The 15729-nt window shown below is 45.6% G+C and overlaps 1 long non-coding RNA gene across 1 annotated transcript; it reads right to left on the bottom strand.

Annotated features, from left to right (window-relative positions):
* Positions 1 to 4576: 4576 nt before the first annotated feature.
* LOC130209425 (uncharacterized) lies at positions 4577 to 6103 on the bottom strand. Its single transcript, XR_008834603.1, has 2 exons — positions 5839 to 6103; positions 4577 to 5268 (listed from the first exon to the last, which is right to left on the bottom strand). It is a non-coding gene; the product is annotated as an uncharacterized LOC130209425 (long non-coding RNA).
* Between the last annotated feature and the right edge of the window lie 9626 nt (positions 6104 to 15729).

Below are 15729 nucleotides of genomic sequence, written 5' to 3'. Positions count from 1 at the left end.
CAGGTCTGTAGCAGCAGCCTCAAAACACTCCAATCAGTGGAGGCAAAGCAGGACTGTAGCTCCAGCTTGGCCTCGTTGGTCCATCTCTTCACAGTCTTCACCACAGGCTTTGCAGATTTTAGTTTCTGCCTGTAGGACGGGAGAAGATGAACCAGACAGTGATCAGAGAGTCCCAAAGCTGCACGAGGGACTGAGCGATATGCGTCCTTTAGTACAGTGTAGCAGTGGTCCAGTGTGTTTTTGTCCCTGGTGCTACACTTAATGTGCTGTCTGTATTTTGGCAGTTCTTTGCTGAGGTTTGCTCTGTTAAAGTCCCCAAGAACAATGAGCAGGGAGTCTGGGTGTTTGTGCTCCATGGTGGTGATCTGCTCTGCTAGGTGTTGGAGTGCCTCACTCACACAGGCCTGAGGTGGGATGTACACACCGACCAGGATGAATGAGGAAAACTCCCGGTGAATAAAATGGTTTGCAGTTTATTAAAAGAGTTTCTAGGTGAGGGCTGCATGATTCCTTTAACACCGTGACATCTGTGCACCAACCTTCATTGATATAAAAGCAGATTCCGCCTCCCCTCGTTTTCCCCGACAGAGCCGTTACGCGGTCCGCTCGGTGGAGTTGGAAGCCCGACAGATGCAGTGCGCTGTCCGGGATGTGCGCACCGAGCCAGGTTTCGGTGAAGCACAGGGCGGCAGATCTGCTAAAGTCCCTATTAGTTTTGTTCAGGAGCAGCAGTTCATCAATCTTGTTCGCCAGAGAGCGGACGTTCGCCAGATGAATTGACGGGAGCGCAGTTCGAAATCCCCGCTGACGCACTTTAACAAGCGCTCCTGCACGCTTCCCACGCCGGCGTCTCCGGTGAATTCCGAGAAGAGCAGCTGCTCCTGCAACCAAAAACCCAGTAAAGTCATCCGGTTCATTGAAGACCGGTGAAAAAAATTGTCCAGTGGATTCACGGAAGTTTAAAAGTTCCTCCCTACTGAATGTGATCAGAGAGGGAGAGCTGGAGACGAGACAAACAAACAAAAACAGGAAAAGTACGAGAGAGCGCAGTACCGAGGCTACCATCTGCGGCGCCATCTTGTGATCTCAACAAATAATAATAACAATAATAATCATGTGATAACATTTGTACACTACACCTGTCTGCACTGATCTCCACAGTGACCTGCTCGAATGGCTCCAGAACAGTGCATGCCTCCTGCAGTACCTCCCATTCCTCTTGGCTCAGAGGATCAACTGATGCATTCATAACAGCCAGGGTAGAGATGACTGCATCCTTGGACTCCAGAATCCGTTTTATCATATGAAAGGTGGAGTTCCACCTTGTGACACAGTCTTGTTTGAGCTTCAGCTCAGGCATGCCCATCTGTAGTTGGGTAGATTTGAGCTTGTGTGTGGCTGTTGTGCTCCTGTGGAAAAACTCCACTATCGTCTTCACTTTGTTGACAGTGGGCTTCATCACCTTCAGAGCATCTCTTACAAACAGGTTGATTGTGTGTGCAAGACATGGGTGGTGGGTCCATTTCAGGGTTTTAATTGCTTTGGTTATGTTAGCTGCATTGTCACTAACACAGCAAACCACTTTGTTTTCCACGCCCCACTCTTTTGCCACTTTGAGCAGCTCCTCTGCTAAGTTGTCAGAAGTGTGTCTGTCACTGAACTCAAAACAATCCAGAAGACAGGACACTATTTTGTAACTTTCAACAAAGTGACATGTAACTGACAAGTAGGATGTGGTGGTACGGGATGTCCAGCTGTCAGTTGTTAGACAAACTGCTGTGGCTTTTTTAACCCTCTCTTGCAGTGTAGCACGTTCTCTGTCATACAGGCCTGGGATGATTCCTTGGGAGACTGTTTTCCTACTTGGAATTGCATACATTGGATTGAGTGCATGAATAAACCTTCTGAATCCTTTGTCATCCACAACTGAAAATGGTTGGAAATCACATGCAATCATTTTGGCCAGTTCTTCATCAATTGTCTTCTGTCTTGCTGTGGTCATAGACTTTTGAAAAAATTGGCTCATAGAGCTCTGGGGTGTACTTTTAGGTGGTTGTGGTGGTGTACTGGACGATGCTGTAGACCAGGGGTGCTCAATACGTCGATCGCGATCGACCGGTCGATCGCGGCGACCTGCCAGTCGATCGCGGCGTAGTATTGGTAGATCGCATGACATAAAAAAAAATTGGCCCGCCCCCCTGTCACTTTCTCTATAGCGCCACATTACAGCAGAAGCATGTCATTTCTGTCTCTACGTGTAGCGTTAACAGTCCTCTGCCCGCCGTCTCGTGCGCCGCGGAGCTCCCGACACCGGTTTGCGCGAATCGGGACGGAGCAAAGAAAAAGTCACTAGCACCCCCCCCCGTCAACAACTCTTCTCGGCTCGCGCGCGGCAGGTGAGCACACTTACTAGCACCCCCCCCCCCCCCGGTCGATCGCCTTGACTTGGTCACATAATAAGTAGCTCGCATGCTGAAAAAGTGTGAGCACCACTGCTGTAGACACTGCAGTTGCAGCAACAGTTGCAGTAGACATACTGGCACCTTCATGAATATCAGGCTCACTTGCTTGTCTTTTTTCTTCCAATTGCACTAACGGATGAACAGTTCTCATGTGCCTGTGCAGGTTGTTTGTGGAGCCAGCTCGATATGAGATTTTAGTCTTGCAGACTCTACATTCTGCCTTTGTTTGGTCAATGTAATTGAAATGTGTCCATATTTTGCTGCGTTTTCTGTTGATGCTCATTTTCGCAACTTTTTTGTTTTACCTTTCTAGTCCGTTGCTTTCTTTCTCTCGTGACTCGTCTCCTCCTGTTCGTGTGCTGCTTGTTGTGTGTGCTGTGTGTAACTCCGCCCTCCCCCCTCTGCTCAGCGCAGGCACAGAGACGACACAACACATATTGACCAATCAAATGCGGCTTGAGAGAGAGAGAGAGAGAGAGAGAGAAAAAAAAAAAAAGCGGCTCCCAATCAGGAGCCGACTCCCGTCGTTCACGTCAAAGAGCCGGCTCTTAGAGCCGTTTCGTTCGCGACCGACACATCACTACAATGGAAATAAGCTGTTCCTGTGTCTGCTGGATTTGGCGTACAGTGCCCTGGAACAGCTTGTGTCCAGGGTGTGAAGGATCTGCAGTTATCTTTTCAGGCCGCTTCCCGACTCTGGAGGTGTACAAGTCCAGGATGGAGACCTGACAACCCATTGTAGTCTGTCTCTGTCCTGCTTGATGGCCAATCCAAACTACACAGTGATGGAAGAACAGAGCACAGACTGGATGATGGCAGAGTAGAACAGGATCAGCAGCTCCTGAGGCAGGTTGTACTTCTGAAGCTGGCGCAGGAAGTACAACCTCTGTTGGGCCTTTTTCTAATGTTGGAGGCCCACTTCAGGTTCTGGGAGATTGTTTTTCCCAGAAACCCGAAAGTCTCCACCGTGGAAACAGTGCTATTGAGTATGGTGAGGAGGGGGGGGGGATATAGTGTTGGGGGGCTCCTCCTGAAGCCCATTGTCATCTCCACATTTTTGGGCTTTATCAGCTCCAGGACCAGCTGCCTATAGTCATTTAATCCTGTGATGGAGGATTTCTCGGGGACCGGGATGATCATGGTGCGCGAATCATGATAGGACTTCACAAAGCTCCAGTGATTGGTTGAAGATCTGCGTGAAGATGGGGGGCCAGCTGGTCAGCACAGACTTTCAGGCAGGAGGGGGACACACCGTCTGGGCCCGAAGCCTTCCTGATCTGTCTGTGAAAGAGCCGACTCACATTCTCTTCACAGATCCTCAGTTGAGGGGGGTTGTTTGGGAGAGGTAAGAAGGAGGCATAGGCTGTGTCTACTACCGCGCACTTAACGAAGTACACTGCAATGCAGTGCACTGCGTCGCTGATGAAGTGCTGTCTCAAATGGAACACTTAACCGTTAACCACTTGGCGGAAGTGACGGACGCAAATCTGCTCACGGCACCCGCGAAATTAAGCCGGGAGTGACATATGCAAATCTGCTTGCGATACCCTAACCCTAAAACTGACAAAATGAATGCACTTCTTGCCCTCTTGTTGTCCCTTGTTTACCCCTTTCTCCACCCCATGTGGAAACTGCGATACCTCCACAATCGCGGCAGGAGCCTCCGCCTTCTGGCTGAAGTCGAGATGGTATATGTAAATTTAATTGTGATTTTGCCTTATCTTCACAGCGTAGCTTCATGTAGTAGTTGCAATTAAATTCTCCTCACTAGGTATGCTAAATTCTCAATTATCTTTGTCAGAAGTAGCCTTCTTCTTTGCAATCCACATACACACCATATGGAAATAAAACATGACAAATCTGTACATGTTTGTCCCTAGATTCCAATTAGTTTTAAGAATTATCCACTGAAATGATAGGCATCATCTGCTTGAATTCACACAGTAATAGGCCTACTTTGACTGACTGTACTTTTATACACATCTCTGTTGGAGTGAAGTTCACCCTGATACAGGAATCAATTAGCAATTGAACACACAGGCATATTAATTATTGTTACAAACATGCATCAATTCTAATATAAATCAGAAAACGCAATAAAAGACTACAAAACCTCAATGACAACATTTTATTGATAAAATGACTTACATCTTAATATAATCTTCCCTTCCCCTCCCCTCCCCACACACTCTACAGCAGCCACCCAGTCCCAGGCGGCGCTGCCGTATCAATGTTGCAATGCCACTGCTGGCGTTGTATTTTGATGGCCACAGTGACATGAGGGTGGACTTCAGGCTCACCCGAGAGTCATTCAACGCCCTCATGGCTGTGCTGGGCACTGACTGACCACGGTTGGGGGCCCGAGATCTCCTGTCTAGTTTTTATTTTTTGGCTTGCCAGCGCCACCTCCTATCGGGTGGTGGCCAGGGCCTTCGACAGGCCCCGGACTCAGTGCATGATGCCAGGGTCCTGAATAACAGCCCCATCTTCTATGAGCAGTCATACCCTCCACCAGGATACTGTATCCCTGGGGATGGTGGCTACCCCTGCCTGTCCCAACCCATCTGCCTCATGACCCCCTTCAGGCAGCCTGTCCGCAACCACCTCCAAGCACGCTACAACTGCTGCCTGTCAAAGGCGAGGTGTGTTGTGGAGAGGTCCTTCGGGATACTGAAGACGCGATGGTGGTCCATCTTCTTAAAGGCCCTGGAGGTGGATGTGAGGTTTGTGCCAGAGGTCATTGGAGCCAGATGCAGATGTCGGGAGGGCAGCAGAGGACCAGCACCAGCACCTCCAGGAAACATCTCTGGGGCAGGAAACAGAAATAGGATAGCCATTCAGTGCTCTGTCCCAGACCACGATTACATTTAAATTAATACATACACAACATTAAAAAAACAACACACAACGATGATTGAAAGCTACAATTATTTCTAGAAGGACAAGCTTAGATAGCTATCGTAACGGTATTAATTATCGGGCGGCGTGTGTGCAAACGTTCGCGGTGTCATGTTAACCCGTTATTAAACTGAGCATATCCATTGTTAATCCATTATTAAAATTGCTATTTCGATTGGTTAACAGAACAGCCGTTGTTTAACACTGTCCGATGACTGACATAGCCATCTGTCGTCGGACTTGCCGCTGGAGCAAGCGCCTGGAGCCGACTTGCCCCCGCTCGTCAAGCGAAAAATGTCCGATAAAAGTGCACCTTCGTCGGACTGGCCGGGTGGTGGATTACCCAGCTAGTTTATCATAACTGCCATGCAGAGCCAATGGCATCTAATGCTACCTAGGTATGATCACTAATCTGAGAATGGCATGTTAGTAGTACATTGTAATACCAGTACAATGTGTAATTACCGCTTATACTTACATTTACGGTCTGTAGCTTCATGGTCTACCGCTTGTGCTGTCCGCCATTGTTTTAGAAATAAAATGAAAAGCTGGCGAAAGGGCTCCTCCTCTTCCGCTACGTCGCCAAGATGGCGGCCGTTGAGGGCGAGTAGTGTCCATCGTTTTACACTACATTTTTTGCCTGTTTGCAGTGCACCATCCGGGTACTTTCAGTGCACTGAATTCTGCTGGTTTTTTCAGTGGCGCACTTCGAACACTGAAAGTCAGTGCTCGAAGTGCTCAAGTGCGCGGTAGTAGACACAGCCATAGAGTGTATCTGGTTGTTTGGTGATGGGGCAGTGTAGCTCTTCTTAGCTACCTTGATCTCCCTTGTCAGAGTGTTCTTGACCTGGTTGTATAGAGTGCTGTCCCCACCTCTTAAGCCTGGAGTCTTGCAGTAAACCAGGATGTATTGTAATTATATGTGCAGAAGGTTTTTTTCGGCACTCAGGTGTTCTCACAAAAACTAATCTAAGATGTCACAGTATCAGTACGCTCACCCAGGTCTATAGCAGCAGTCTCAACACTCCAATCAGTGCAGGCTATGCAGGACTGTAGCTCCAGCTTGGCCTCTTTGGTGCATCTCCTCACAGTGGAGAAGATGAACCAGACAATGATCAGAGAGTGATATCCACTCCTGCACTAGCTGCTCTGCACTGGCTCCCTGTAAAATCAAGAATCACTTTTAAAATGATTCTCTTAACCTACAAAGCCTTGATTGGTGACGCACCATCATATCTTAAGGAGCTTGTAGTACCATATTGCCCCCACTAGAGCGCTGCGTTCACTAAATGCGGGACTACTTGTAGTTCCTAGAGTCTTAAAAAGTAGGATGGGAGCCAGAGCCTTCAGTTATCAAGCTCCTCTTTTATAGAACCAGCTTCCAATTTCAGTCCGGGAGGCAGACACAGTCACCTCGTTTAAGAGTCGACTTAAGACTTTCCTCTTTGACAGAGCTTATAGTTAGGGCTGAATCAGGTTCACCTGGTCCAGCCCCTAGATATGCTGCTATAGGCTTATAGGCTGCTGGGGGACAATTTAGGATACACTGAGCACTTCTCTCCTCTTTTCTCTCTCCTTATGGATGAATTTTCATCTCTCCATCACACATTACTAATTCTGCTTCCTCCCCGGAGTCCTTTTGACTTCACGTCTCATAGGGTTCGATGGACCCTATGAGACATCATAGATCCTACCTGCCTGATGGATCATCGAGGTCTGGATCGTGGAATATGCCTACCACCAACTACGCCACGGCCCTGTTTAGACTCCGCCCACTCCTCTTCTCTACCTCCATCTGCCTGATGGATCATCAAGGTCTGGATCGTGGAATATGCCTATTACCAACTACGCCATGGCCCTGCTGAGACTCCGCCCACTCCTCCTCGCTACCTCCATCTGCCTGATAGATAGTGGAGGTCTCGATCGTGGAATATGCCTACTACCAACAATTCATACACTCTGGCTGTGTCTACTACCGCACACTTTACGAAGTACACTGCAATACAGTGCACTGTATTGCAGTGCACTGCGTTGCTGATAAGTGCTGTCTCAAATGGAACACTTACGTTAACCACTTGGCGGAAGTGACGGACGCAAATCTGTTCACGGCACCCGCGAAATTAAGCCGGGAGTGACGTACGCAAATCTGCTTGCGATACCCGCGAAACTTAAACTGACAATGAATGCACTTCTTGCCCTCTTGTTGTCCCTTGTTTACCCCTTTCTCCACCCCATGTGGAAACTGCGATACCTCCACAATCGCGGCAGGAGCCTCCGTGGTCTACCGCTTGTGCTACCGTAGCCATCTTGTCCGCCATTGTTTTAGAAATAAAATGAAAAGCTGGCGAAAGGGCTCCTCCTCTTCCGCTACGTTGCCAAGATGGCGGCCGTTTAGGGCGAGTAGTGTCCATCGTTTTACACTACATTTTTTGCCCGTTTGCAGTGCACCATCCGGGTACTTTCAGTGCACTGAATTCTGCTGGTTTTTTCAGTGGCGCACTTCGAACACTGAAAGTCAGTGCTCGAAGTGCTCAAGTGTGCGGTAGTAGACACAGCCTCTGTCATATTCATTGATTGTGTTGTTACTGTGTTTTAATTTGTGTATAATGATTCCTTCTGTACACATGGCATCTGTTACATCTTTCCATCCTTGAGAGGGATCCTCCTCTGTTGCTCTTCTGAAGCTTTCTTCCCTTTTTTGCCATGAAGGGTTGTTTGGCCGTTTTTCCTCATCCGATGTGAGTTTCTGGGACTGGGATGTCTATATGTACAGATTGTAAAGCACTCTGAGACAAATTTGTAATTTGTGAAAATGGGCTATACCAGGGGTGGGCAAACTTTTTGACTCGCGGGCCACAATCGGTTCTAAAATGTGACAGAGGGGCCGGGCCAGGAGCATTTGGACACGCAATGTAATTTATTAAACCTGGAGATTGCGTCTGTTTTTTATACATTTCAATTTAAGGTGCAAAGTTAAAGTAATCAACATTTCCTGGAAAGAGATCAATGTAATCACTTTCAACATTCAAAACAAAGTATTACCCAACGAAATACTCAAGCTCAATAATTTCTAATTGTTTTAAACCCCGCAAAATAATGGACGGATTGTCCTGAGAGATAGACTGTATTAAATATCCTGCCTGCAGCAGAAACTAGAAAGAGGTCTTTAAATTGAGGGTGATGTGCGGCGTCATCTGGTCAGCATGTGTATGAACCCCGTCACAAACAGACTGACAGCACTTTTGTAAAGAATATATTCTTTTGCTTGGCTTACCCCTAATGTTATGTGCATGAAGCTTATGTGTAAAGATGGAGTACACTGGATCAGGGTTAAATTATTGCCCTGGCCCCTGACTGATCTAAAGAAGATAACGGTGACATTCTCCAAGGAAGTTTTATGCACACCCCCCCCCCCCGTCCCCCGCATCACGTATAGCTTAGAAGTGGTCACCGACAAAGAAGCTCAGTATACTCATAGGTTAGAAAGAGCAATTATAGTCCTTACCTCACCGGGCAGATAGATAAGGAAGGGTCCAGATGTTGCCATTATTCTCCTTTAGTCGTTTATGGCCCCTCATTGACCCCTCTCACACTCTCATCTACCCTCACATGTGAAGAGACCCTTTGTTTGAACGACCTTCTGAGAAGATCCAGGCCTCATCCCTGCACAGATAAGGCCCCGAAAGACGGCTTCAAAGAGAGGAACGAAGTAAATCAACTCTCTTCCTGTGTCACACTTCTCTACAAATATATGAATTCATTGGCTGGCCACAAGAGCCAATGAAGGAGCGACAACGGCGGAAGCAGAGGAACAAGAACCAATGAGAAGACACCACCCTCTTTTCTCCTGACCAATCAGAACTGTTCCTTTTGGCTATTTCAATGGCCGCGCGCTCTGCTCAGGCATCCTTTCTCCAGCGCTGGGGCCATTGGTCACAGGTCTGGATTGGGGTCCATGTGCATGATTGTCTATTTGTATCCTGATTTTGAATAAACGCTTTATAGATTTAAAGTAAAAGTCTACTGCTGTTTCTTTCAGTGAGTGCCGTCCAGGTGGTGTGTTGCTGTCCAACTCCAACACTTTACTCGAGAAAATATGACCCTAAAGCTGACTATTGAAGTTCGATTTTTTTTAATTATTCATATCTCTTCTGAAAACACACCTTTACTCATGTGGACGAACTGTTTTGGTGTTTGAAATTGGTTTACCAAAGGTCATAGGTTCACAAAAGCAGTGAAATATCTGAATACAATGCTAGATACATGTAATTGCACCTGTCCATCCTGGAGAGGGATCCTCCTCTGTTCTCTATTGAAGGGTTCTTCCCTTCTTCCCCCTGAAGGCTTATTTGGGAGTTTTTCCTGATCCGATGTGAGGTCAAAGGTCAGGGATGTCTATATGTACAGATTGTAAAACACTCCGAGACAAATTTGTAATTTGTGAAATTGGGCTCCACAAATGAACTGAATTGAATTGAATTAAATAAATGAGGAAAACCAAATTTTGTATGACCGTTTTTTGAGTAAAAATGATGTGTTTGTCACACATTCACCAAAATGATAAAGATGGGACTGAGAAATGACTTCATATTGCAGATAAAGTTTCATGGGGTGTGTGCAAATAAAAAATGACCATTACTTTTTTTTAAAAATAAATATGTATTTTACATTAAAAAAAATTATATACATGTTGAGAAATAGAAAACAGAACAAAACTATTGACACAGACTATTTACAATATGGCTTCACTATAATAACATCATGTCATCGTGTCACGAGACCTCTCTGCTGGCCGGGCAGGTGGAGCTGCAGGTGGAGCTGTAGGCGCTGGTGAATCCTCTCTGTAAAATACAATACTAGTCAGCACCGCGCGCACGTTACGGACACCGTGACGGACACCATGACACGTAACGTGTAGTAAAGACTCTTACCCGGTCCAAGTGGACCTCTTCTGTCTGCTTGTTCCTCCTCGTGGCTCTATAGCTTCTCCAGGCTCCGCGCTGCTCGCCAAAATCACTGCGGCTGTTTCTAAATGAGCTTCACCTGTGTGGTGGGCGGGTCCTTTGTGATTTACTGAGTGCTCATTGGTTGTTTTTTTCGCAAAATGTTGACAGACAAACGGATTGACAAATCACGGTGAAGGGTTTCGTGTGACGAGTTCTTTCCGCGCCAACGCACACCGGAAGTAAACAAAGTCGCGATTTGGACAAGTTCGGCGCGCCGGATTAAAAAGCCTAACGGTCCGGATGTGGCCCGCGGGCCGTAGTTTGCCCATGTCTGGGCTATACAAATAAACTGAATTGAATTGAATGTGTCCTTCAGCACAGTGTAGCTGTCGTCCAGTGTGTTTTTGTCCCTGGTGCTACACAACTATAAAAACTTGGTCTATAAGAATCAGTAATCCATTTCAACACAACTCAAACCCCAACTACCAATAATCATTAAAATATCATAATTATAATTTTGTCAGGAGTCAGCCACTCAGAACGTTTCCAGAAATAGTGACACGTAGCTCCGTGCTATCATAAAAAATTGATGTTCGAAAGCAAGAGGACTTCACACATATTCTAAATACATTTTTAATTTGAATACATTTTTTAGAGCAAAAGCCTAAAAAGTGTGCCGTCTATATTTAGGCAGTTCTTTGCTGAGGTTTGCTCTGTTGAAGTCCCCAAGAACAATGAGCAGGAAGTCTGGGTGTTTCGGCTCCATGGTGGTGATCTGCTCAGCCAGGTGTTGGAGTGCCTCACTCAGAGGCATGAGGTGGGATGTAGACACTGGCCAGAATAAATGAGGAAAACTCCCGCAGTGAATAAAAAGGGTTAGAGTCTATTAAAAGTGTTTCTAGGTCAGGGCTGCATGATTCCTTGAACACTGTGCCATCTGTACACCAACCTTCGTTGATATAAAAGCAGATATCGCCTTCCCTCAGTTTCTCCGACAAAGCCATTACGCAGTCTGCTTGGAGGAGTTGGAAGCTCGGTAGATGTCCGGGATGTGCGCACCAAGCCAGGTTTCGCTGAAGCACAGGGCGGCAGATCTGCTAAAGTCCGTATTGAGTTTGGTTAGGAGCAGCATCTCGCCGATCTTGTTCGGCAGATAGCGGACATTCTACATGTGAATGGACGGGAGCGCAGTTCCGAATCCCCGCTGGCGCAATTTAACCAGAGCTCCTGCGCGCTTTCCCCATCGGCGTCTCTGGCAAATGCCGAGAAGAGCCGCTGCTCCTCCAACTAAAATCTCTGAAACTTTCCAGTTCAATGAAAGACGGTAAACAAGTTTTATCAGTGGATTGACGGAAGTTTACAAGTTCCTCCCTGCTGAATGTGATCAGAGGGACAGCTAGAAATGAGACAAAAAACAACAAAAAAGTACGAGAGAGCGCAGTACCAAAGCAGCTATCCGCTGCGCCATCTTGATCTTCAAGCCGGATTTTCTGTTTGTTGAACTGTTTCTACATCAGCTGCCTTTGCAGGTGCAGCCCGATTTGGCCAGCTCCAGAATTACGGATTGTCGGGAGTTGGCCGATCATTTTCTTGCCTACCTACCAACAACACTGCATGGCTGTACTGCATGGCCCAACCCGCATGGCTACCGGCAGAGACAGCGGTCGTTGCGGTAGCAGAAGCGAGTCAACGACAGGGATCTGTCAACCTGTGTTTTTTCCCTCCAAGGTTTGGGTAATATCTTAAGGAGCTTGTAGTACCATATCGCTACACTAAAGAGCTGCGCTCACTAAATGCTGGACTACTTGCAGAGCTACCAATTCTCACGGTTTCGCCGTGTGACACACGCTTTTGCATGTTTTCACACGCACTCACGCCACACTACCAATTTCTCACGGCAAAAGAAATTCTGATTTTGGGCCGAAGCGCGTTCATTCCTTTTCAAACTCCGCGACGATAGATGGCGCTAAGGAGCTTATCTGTAAACCTATTCGCTGCATAGACATCCTATTTACCCCAAAGAGTCCCGAAGTTAGCAACAGAAGAAGATTTTCAAACAGACACAACGAGCAGAGACTACGGTATGTTAATGCAGGGCTCTCAAGTGTCACGCATTGAGCGTGACAGTCACGCATTTCGGTCTTTAGTCACGCACTCCCGCCACACATCGTATTTCTCACGCTGAAAAAAACTCTAGGCTATTTAATGTTTTGATGTGCCGCAGCACGCAAACATGAGCTGGCCGCGCTGCCCTCACCGTGGAGAAATCAAACACTCCCCCAGAGTTCTGCTGTGAGGCGCCACTTATCAGCCAATCAAAAAAAAGAGATGGGCTACACAATAGCCAATCAGAAAAAAACATCTGTTGTATCTGGGTAAGATTTAATCCAGCAACCAATGAAAATAAAGCATCCTGGAACTGCGCGCGACTGATATCTGAATGTTTCGTTCTTGGGGGGGGGGGGGGGGGGGTAGATGTCACTCTTGCCTGTCTTCAAACTTGAGAGCCCTGTTAATGACATGTGGTTCAATTAAGTACTCACTCTCTTAAACTTTGAATCTTGAAAGAAATTATTCGTTGTTTGTGCGTGTGATTTTATGTGGTGAATGTAAACTCAGCTGTCATAACAAGCAGCAGGAGAGCACCTTGTTAACCTCTTGGTATACTGCATGCTCAAAACATCAAGCATTGTTTATTAAGGCTGCCCACATAGCATTTATCTTTTTATTTGCAGGTCTAGGAAAAGGACCCTTTCAAAAACAGCACTTTGAACAAGTAAGATGTATTATAAAGAATTTAACATAAAGACAGGACATTTGTGCAATAGAATTAGGCATGTTTTAATTCTTTAAGGTGGCAAATACCTTTGCCAGGCCAGAATGCAGGGTACAACATGGGTACAACGCCAAATTAATTCAAATTTCCTGATATTTGAGCCACCAACGTGTGTGGCTGCGTGCGCGGAAACATTTTGGTCACCCCCGACAAAATCTCACTCCAAGGTTTTTTGAAAAGTTGGCAGCTCTGTACTTGTGGTTCCTAGAGTCTTGAAAAGTAGGATGGGAGCCATAGCCTTCAGTTATCAAGCTCCTCTTTTATGGAACCAGCTTCCACTTTCAGTCCGGGAGCCAGGTAGCCACCTCACAGTCACCTCACCAGGATGCCAAGCTGTTCATCATTGGTTTGGGATCTCCACTTTGTTTATTAACAAAAAATACTGCACCTCTGTGACTGTCAGGGAAAGCATCTGTACGCCAGATTACAAACTTTCATCAGTATCGTTCCACCCTTTCTGCCCCGCGAGTTTCCACAACTTTTTATAACAATAGTGTAAATCCACCCAAAGGCAAATCTACAATGGATGGCAGCACTATCTTTGATGTCCTGCAAAAACTGCAGACAACTTCACCTGATGCACCAAACTTTATTTTGGGTGATTTTAACAATGTCTCCCTTAAAAAGACACTTAGAAACTTTGATCAATATGTCTCCTTTCCAACCAAGCATGAATAAGACATGAGACCTTTGTTATGTGTCGATAAAGTATACCTATAAATCACTCCCACTACCCCCACAGGGCTCTGCGGATCATAACTGCACACATCTACCGCCCACATATAAAACGGTGTTACAGAGAGAGAAAGCACAGACAAGGGACATAAAAGACTGGACAGAGGAATACGTGCTCTGCCTGCAGGACTGTTATGAATGCACTGACTGGGACATGTTTAACCTGTTTTGTGGAGATGATTTGGATGAACTTGCTGATGTAACATGCTCATAAGTTACCTTTTTCAGGGACATGATCATCCCTTGTAAGCAAGTTCAAAGCTACCCTAATAACAAACCATGGGGGACCAAATGTGTTAAATCCAGCATACAGAAAAATAAACTTGCTTTTAAACAGGGAATACTCTCTGATCTGCATTTAGCTACCAAAGAGTTGAAAATGGAAGAAGATGGCTGCAAATAACCTTGGCTCAGCCTGATCCAGCATGAAAACTATAGCAGGCTTCCGGGATCCAAAAAACTGTAACTCTCAAGGCTTCAGATACTGAGTTTGCCAATGCCCTCAGTCGTTTTCACATTTGTTTTAATACCTTTTGAATTTTACTAATGAAATTCAGGAACTGAATTACAAACTGGAAGACAATTAACTCTTTGATATAGAACAAAAGGATGTGGAAAAGGCCTTCCTTTGGACAAGTCTACATAAGAGTCATAGACCTGACAACATCTGTGGTTGCTTACTTAAAACATGTGCAATGGAACTGAGTGCTGTTTTCCACAACATTTTGAATACGTGCTTACAGAGCACAGCATGTAACTAAGGTCTGGAAAGATGCTGTGGTGGTCCCTGATCCCAAATCTAGTTGCCACAAAAGTCCAAAAGATGTTAGACCGGTCACTGACATCAATTTTAATGAACATTTTTGAAAAAATGGTAAGATCAGACATTTTATGGACAACTGAGCAAGCACTTGATCATATGCAGTTTGCTTACCACACAGTAGTAGAAGATGCCATAGTCACTTTGTTTAAACAATTAGAGGGAAATGGATCTCATGTCAAACTTCAATTTGTAGATTTGTTCTCTGCTTCTAAGACAATTCAACCCCATATTTTAACCAGTTGGCTTTTAGAACAATTTGACTTAAGTCACAATCTTGTGGGTTGGATTCTTGAATTGTTAACTCATAGGACACAAAGAGTGAGGGTAAATGGAATTATGCCTGACCAAGTTTGCTCCAAGTAAGAATGTGTGCTTTCGCCCATATTATTCATCCTCTACACAAATGTCAGACCTGGTGTAAAAATAAAGTATGCAGATGATTCTGTTATTGTTAGGTGTCTCCAGGACAATGAGATCAGCCACGGTCCGGTCATCCACGACTTTGTGAAGTGGTATAAGGAGTCCTATCTTCAATTAAATATATCTAAAACCAAAGACATAAGTGATTTTAGAAAACATGGCTGCACACATGAAGTCATATCCATTAAGGGTCAGACAGTGGAATAAAATTGCATACAGTTTGTACATAAAAACAATTTTTTTAAAAACAATAATGTAATGCTTTACTGTGATTCAAGGGACTGGTCATTGTTATGGTTTAACAGTATTGGTTGTGGTATTGAACACTAAACTTAAATCATATTTAAAGAACTTCAGAAACTACATAGGGTGTATGTGGTCATATGTAAACAGGAATTCAAGTGCAACACCTTGATATCTACACAAGCCTAAAACCAGAACTGTGGAACTGATGGCCATCATCATGTCCTGGTCGAACATCTTTTAGTTTAGTTATTTTATTTAAAGCCCAATATCACAAATAATCATTTGCCTCAGCGGGCTTTACAATCTGTGCACATAGGACATCCTGGTCCCAGGACCTCACATATGATCTCGAAAAACTCCCAA

The sequence above is a fragment of the Pseudoliparis swirei genome, chromosome 19 (genome assembly GCF_029220125.1).
Source record: "Pseudoliparis swirei isolate HS2019 ecotype Mariana Trench chromosome 19, NWPU_hadal_v1, whole genome shotgun sequence".
In the NCBI taxonomy this organism is placed as follows: domain Eukaryota; kingdom Metazoa; phylum Chordata; class Actinopteri; order Perciformes; family Liparidae; genus Pseudoliparis; species Pseudoliparis swirei.
This window is presented reverse-complemented; position numbering and strand designations above follow the sequence as displayed.